Consider the following 7,447-nt stretch of genomic DNA (forward strand, 5'->3'; position numbering starts at 1 on the left):
ACACTGTGCTCATTTCTGTCTCAACACCAAACAAACAAACAAACAGAAACACATTACATGTAAAACATTGTCAATAATTTCCAAATAGTGGAAGTTGACATATACTATAGTGTCCAATCTACATCAAAATCTAAATGGTCATAATCAAGGTTGCGGATTGTAGATTTGTGTAAAATCGAGTTACATTGTATATAGCATGTGCCATATTGTGTGCACATGTGTCAAGATTGGATCGAGTAGGTCCAGTAGTGCTGCCATAAATGTGAATTGTAAATACTAAAATATTCAAAAGATTGTTTAACTTTAATATAATCATAATATATATAAATTAGTGAATGTGTTGTTTGATGTGTTTACTGCTGTTTTTAATAACTGGACATGTTGTAACCTAGACTAGGTAGGCTGAAGGTTAAACACTGAAATGAAACCTTTTTTAATCATAAATTACATCATCGAAATGCTGCTGTTGTTCGCTTCTGCGATATTTAACACATCTGAAGTTTAATCCTTCAACAAACAAGATCAAATAAACCTTCAAAAATTATTATTTATTAATGCATACATTTGGGGATTTTCCAGAACAATATATTAACTCTTCACAGACTTTGAATCCAATGCTCACAAGAGAAGACATGAATCACTCACCACTGACAGAAACTCTGAATGTCTTTTTCTTTTCTGTGCTGGCTGTGATTTGCAGTTTATATTCTCCAGAGTCTTCAGATGTGATGTTTTGGATGGTGAGAGATCCGGTCTGACGGTCCACCTTCAGTCTGTCTCTGAATCTCTCATCGGGGTATTCTACTGGACAATCTTCACGTTCTATATCAATCTTTGCTATAATTGTGTCTTTAAACGTCCACTCTAGATTAGAAGCTCTCTTTATATCATCGGGATTAATAGGAAGAGTGGCAGATTCTTCCTCCATCACTGACACTTTAACATCATCAGCACCAAACATATGGAGGACCAGGAGAGTCATGTGTAAAGTAATAAAGCATTTCATTGTTTAATAACTTATTCTTCAATAAAAATAGGCATTAATCCATTTATTTCTAATTTCATTTTTTAATGGGCAATAAAAAGCGTGATTGTAAAAATAATTATTAAATGAAATATTAATCCATCAATAAATACTTCAATTTAAAAAGGGACTTTTAAAAATCAACATAAAACACGAAATAAATCAATCTTTTTAAAGCGCATTAATGAATTCCTTTATAAATAGTGGAATTTCAAAATCTATTTCAAAATGCGATTTAAAAAGAGGAATAAATAATTGGATTTACAAATTAAACTAGAAATAAAAGTTTTAATCCGTCATTTAAAAGACTATTTCTTTTAGCATTTGCATTTCCATTTCCCCTCTGCATTTCCTTATCCGATTTGCTATTCGATTTGCCAAGTCATTTAGCTTTTCCTTTTAGCCTCTCTATTTACCATTTCCGTGACACTCTGGGGCCTTGCATGCTCAAACGTGGTAAAACAATGCAAATTAGCCGCGGTGAGACAGATGTAACAAGCTCTCTGACTGGCTAATTCATTTTACGTCATGTTCAGAGGTGTGTCAGATGAGCAATGGAGAAGAGAGGATAGTCTGTTGTTCACTACATGTGTAACCAGTGCGTTATCAGCGCCTCCTTATTCTCTAACACAAATCATAGAAAATGAAACTTATTGTTAGAACAGGTTAGAACATTCATATTGCACGTGGAAGCAGCAGTGCTGCGCTCATTTTGGCGCCGAGTCTATTTATGATGCGATGCTTACATGGAGTTAACGTGACATAAGTTACGGTGCTTATGGCCAAAATGCTTATAGATTAACGCGAAATGTAACAGTTTTACCATTAAAGCATGTAACTGATGTCAGCTGTGTTTTAATCCGCCAATATCTACTTTTTATGAAACCGCAAACACACACCATGGTGTGTATTATATGCATATAGTAGATGCAGTGCCGGTGTTACACATTTTCTGTTACCCGTGATATTTTGTGACCGCAGTAGGCGCTGTTGTCACTGTCGACACTTCTCTACGCAAAGAGCGTAAATTCGGGCGAGGATGCGCTTTTGCTCGTGCGCAGCTTTTTAATCTTGGGCAATAACGCGCTTTGTTCTCGTGCACGTTACTGTGAGCGGGCTTTTCGGAAAGTCTGTTAAGAGTGCTGACGTGACGTGGGTGGCTGAAGACGCAGATTGAACTGTACAAAGCAGGATCATTTAATTCCTCTACTGATTGCGTTTGGCATTATTGTGATTGCCATGGTAGTTGTTTTATAGCCAACATGTAGGTGTGTGTGTGTGTGTGTATGTATATATATATATGTATACATATACATATATAAAAAGTGAATACACACACACATATATATATATATATGTGTGTGAGTGCGTATTACCCTTTACCCAAATAATAGAACAGCAATCACGACAATCTAAACGTTGTCCATTTAAGAAACATGGACATAAATGAGCGTTGTGTTATACATAAATACATAAATACATGCATTATAGGCTATAAAATGTACATAAGAACATAATATTATAAAATTATATGTTTATAATGTACAGAGTAACCTTGTAGTACAGCAGCTCACCATATTTCACTATGCACGGTAACAGGCTAAAAAAATCTTTTACCTTCCCCTGTTTTACACAGAATAGCCTTATTGTTCTCCATATTCACTCTTTTGACATCTAATGCCTTCTGTGTCTTATCCTGAAGAGCATTTAGCTGTGATGAGAACAGTGACTGTGGTACAGCAGGTCACCATATTTCACGATGCACAGTAAAGGCCTAAAATAATCTGTTACCTTCACCTGTTTTACACAGAATAGCCTCATTGTTCTCCATGTTCACTCTTTTGACATCTAATGCCTTCTGTGTCTTATCCTGAAGAGCATTTAGCTGTGATGAGAATAGTGACTGTGGTACAGCAGGTCACCATATCTAACGATGCACAGTTACAGGCCTAAAAAAATCTGTTACCTTCCCCTGTTTTATAATATATGGGTTAACTTTCTGAAATGAGTGACAAAAAATATTGACCTTTTTCATGATATTCTATTTTTTTAGCTTTATTTTTATTAAATACTAAATAATTATTTTTTAATTTTTTAATATTCTTCCCATCTCCCCATATCGCACATGCCAATCATGTGGGGACTCCGTTAGCTAGTTTGCACCAACTGGAAAGCAGATTAACGTGATCGGCACCTGATATTATATCTGTGCAAAATGGATGGTAACATGCAGCTGGGGCTGAAGAACTATCTTTTAAAAGGGGAATATCCCAAAGATGCTGATAAACAGCAGTGTTACGTTTTGAAAAGAAGAGCTAACAACTTTCGTATCATTGGTAGGTAATGTTAATAAGCACCTGAGAGAAAAGTACACTAGTGGGTATGGCTCTAGGCTTTTCAAATATTCATTATCCCCACTATAAATATATTCTTACTACAGTAACCGTTAACCATGGTATTTGTGTTTAATTTGTTATAAATCAGCAAAAGCATCGATCGCTGTTATTTGATATTTTTCACCCATGTTGTACATATTTATTATGCATGCATGGCAACAGTTCATGGAAGGACGTTGATAGCATTTATAACAGATTTAAAATAACTTAAACACAAATTCAAAAATATTTTTTAACTAAATTATTACAGTATTGTATTTTTAGTAATGTAACATTTGAAGGTATAAAGTATTCATTTTGTGATGATTTAATCACATGTCTCAGCCAAAAACGGTGTGACTTTAGTGGCGCAAAATTTTGGCTAATCATAATCATAGCTAGCAATGAGGTCAGAGAGGTCCAGACAGTTTTTTAATGCTCATAAATAAATAGAAAAAATTAATTAAACTGTTTTCAAATGTATATAAAACATACTGTCATACACTAAATCGACAACATCTTTAACAATAAATTATTATCAATTACAATGAAGTTAACGAAAGCAAACACAGAACGTTCCCCTAATATTGGTTCCCATTTGGTTATTTATGGGGAACCAAAAAAGAACGTTCAAAAAACGTTCCATACAGAAATTGGATACAGGTAAAGCTAAAAAATAGAATATAATGAAAAAGGTCAATATGTTTTGTCACTCATTTCAGAAAGTTAACCCATATATTATAAAACAGGGGAAGGTAACAGATTTTTTTAGGCCGTTACCGTGCATCGTGAAATATGGTGACCTGCTGTACCACAGTCACTGTTCTCATCACAGCTAAATGCTCTTCAGGATAAGACACAGAAGGCATTAGATGTCAAAAGAGTCAATATGAAGAACAATAGGGCTATTCTGTGTAAAACAGGGGAAGGTAACAGATTTTTTTAGGCCGTTACCGTGCATCGTGAAATATGGTGACCTGCTGTACCACAGTCACTGTTCTCATCACAGCTAAATGCTCTTCAGGATAAGACACAGAAGGCATTACATGTCAAAAGAGTGAATATGGAGAACAATAAGGCTATTCTGTGTAAAACAGGGGAAGGTAAAAGATTTTTTTAGCCTGTTACCGTGCATCGTGAAATATGGTGAGCTGCTGTACTACAAGGTTACTCTGTACATTATAAACATATAATTTTATAATATTATGTTCTTATGTACATTTTATAGCCTATAATGCATGTATGTATGTATAACACAAAGCTCATTTATGTTCATGTTTCTTAAATGGACAACGTTTAGATTGTCGTGATTGCTGTTCTATTATTTGGGTAAAGGGTAATACGCAATCACACACATATATATATATATATATGTGTGTGTGTATTCACTTTTTATATATGTATATGTATATATATACATACACACACACACACACCTACATGTTGGCTATAAAACAACTACCATGGCAATCACAATAATGCCAAACGCAATCAGTAGAGGAATTAAATGATCCTGCTTTGTACAGTTCAATCTGCGTCTTCAGCCACCCACGTCACGTCAGCACTCTTAACAGACTTTCCGAAAAGCCCGCTCACAGTAACGTGCACGAGAACAAAGCGCTTTATTGCACAAGATTAAAAAGCTGCGCACGAGCAAAAGCGCATCCTCGCCCGAATTTACGCTCTTTGCGTAGAGAAGTGTCGACAGTGACAACAGCGCCTACTGCGGTCACAAAATATCACGGGTAACAGAAAATGTGTAACACCGGCACTGCATCTACTATATGCATATAATACACACCATGGTGTGTGTTTGCGGTTTCATAAAAAGTAGATATTGGCGGATTAAAACACAGCTGACATCAGTTACATGCTTTAATGGTAAAACTGTTACATTTCGCGTGAATCTATAAGCATTTTGGCCATAAGCACCGTAACTTATGTCACGTTAACTCCGCGTAAGCATCGCATCATAAATAGACTCGGCCCATAATGACCGCAGCACTGCTGCTTCCACGTGCAATATGAATGTTCTAACCTGTTCTAACAATAAGTTTCATTTTCTATGATTTGTGTTAGAGAATAAGCAGGCGCTGATAACGCACTGGTTACACGTGTAGTGAACAACAGACTATCCTCTCTTCTCCATTGCTCATCTGACACACCTCTGAACATGACGTAGAATGAACTAGCCAATCAGAGAGCTTGTAACATGTCTCTCTCCGTAGCTAATTTGCATTGTTTTACCACGTTTGAGCATGCAAGGCCCCAGAGTGTCACGGAAATGGTAAATAGAGAGGCTAAAAGGAAAAGCTAAATGATTTGGCAAATCGAATAGCAAATCGGATAAGGAAATGCAGAGGGGAAATGGAAATGCAAATGCTAAAAGAAATAGTCTTTTAAATGACGGATTAAAACTTTTATTTCTAGTTTAATTTGTAAATCCAATTATTTATTCCTCTTTTTAAATCGCATTTTGAAATAGATCTTTAAATTCCACTATTTATAAAGGAATTCATTAATGCGCTTTAAAATGATGTATTTATTTCGTGTTTTATGTTGATTTTTAAAAGTCCCTTTTTAAATTGAAGTATTTATTGATGGATTAATATGTCATTTAATAATTCTTTTTACAATCACGCTTTTTATTGCCCATTAAAAAATGAAATTAAAAATAAATGGATTAATGCCTATTTTTATTGAAGAATTAGTTATTAAACAATGAAATACTTTATTACTTTACACATGACTCTCCTGGTCCTCCATACAAACACACCTGCACACACAAACAGTTCAATGTGTTTGAAAATGTCTGCGTCCACTTTATTTCCTCATACATACTTTATTTACTCAATATTCATGTTTAAAAGCAGCTCAGGGCCGTAGTTCAGTATTTCAGTTTATTCACCGTGATTTCACTGCAGACACTGTGACACTGGATTAATTCACTACAAACTGGATTTTCATGACGTCATAATGGGAGATTTAAGCAATTGTAGCATTTTGTTTAAAAGAGTGAGAGAATATAATATAGTGTTAAATTGTAGAATGACAATATTGTTTTGTAAATAACAGGTGCTGATGGTAATCGAAGTCTGACTGAGATGCTTTGACATTTTGCTTAAGCATTGAATGTGATATGAACAATCTCAACCTTTCAAGACATTCTGGAACAACAAGTGATTTACTGTAAATGTGTTTTCTTTCTGTGATCCGGTGAAGAGCGAAACTGAAAGTGTTTGAAGGTCCAATAAGCAAGACTGTCACTCAAAGTGTTTGGGTAAAAAGAACAAAACATGTTAAATGTGATTGATATACATGTATGTATATTGCTGTAGACTTCATCTGACTGAATAGATGAAGTGATGTTAGAGGATAAAATGTGTGTTTGATGAATCTGAGCCGCACTCAAAACCCACATCCTCCCACCTGAGATAAACACCCAAAACATGTTTAACACCACACTCTCTTAAACACGATTACATTTACGAGGCTACTTATTTTTAAGTATTATCTTAGTAGGCTACTGCTATAAGAGCAATTCGTTTTTGACAGTTTTTTTTAAAAGCACTGAAATAAATGTCACTCACCGTTCAGGATCAAAGAACAGAAGAGCATTAAGAGATTCTTCATGTTAATGTTTCTATGATGTTCTCTCAGACTGTTTGAGATCAGTGATAGTGATGCACTGGACCAGTCTGACTGCGTCACGTGATCTCCGCAAAGGATGCTGCGCACGTCACTCGGTTTGAAGGTGTCCCGAAATAAACCCGAGACCTCAAAGAGCCACAAGGTGTCGCTAACGCGATGATTTTAAACATAACTGTGTTCAATCTAACAAAGTCTTCCATATGGTAACAATGCCTCAATGTTACCTGTTAGATTAGTATAAAGTCCAAACATAAATTCATAAAAACTCTACGAGAACGTCGGACGGTCAATATTCGTGAATATCCTATAGGGTCCCTGGTTATATACACTTTAATACACACGTTTCTACTGAAACTTCAATGCCATTTAAAGTGAATTACATTCAGTCACAAAATTC

The sequence above is a fragment of the Triplophysa dalaica genome, chromosome 10, assembly GCF_015846415.1.
Source record: "Triplophysa dalaica isolate WHDGS20190420 chromosome 10, ASM1584641v1, whole genome shotgun sequence".
In the NCBI taxonomy this organism is placed as follows: domain Eukaryota; kingdom Metazoa; phylum Chordata; class Actinopteri; order Cypriniformes; family Nemacheilidae; genus Triplophysa; species Triplophysa dalaica.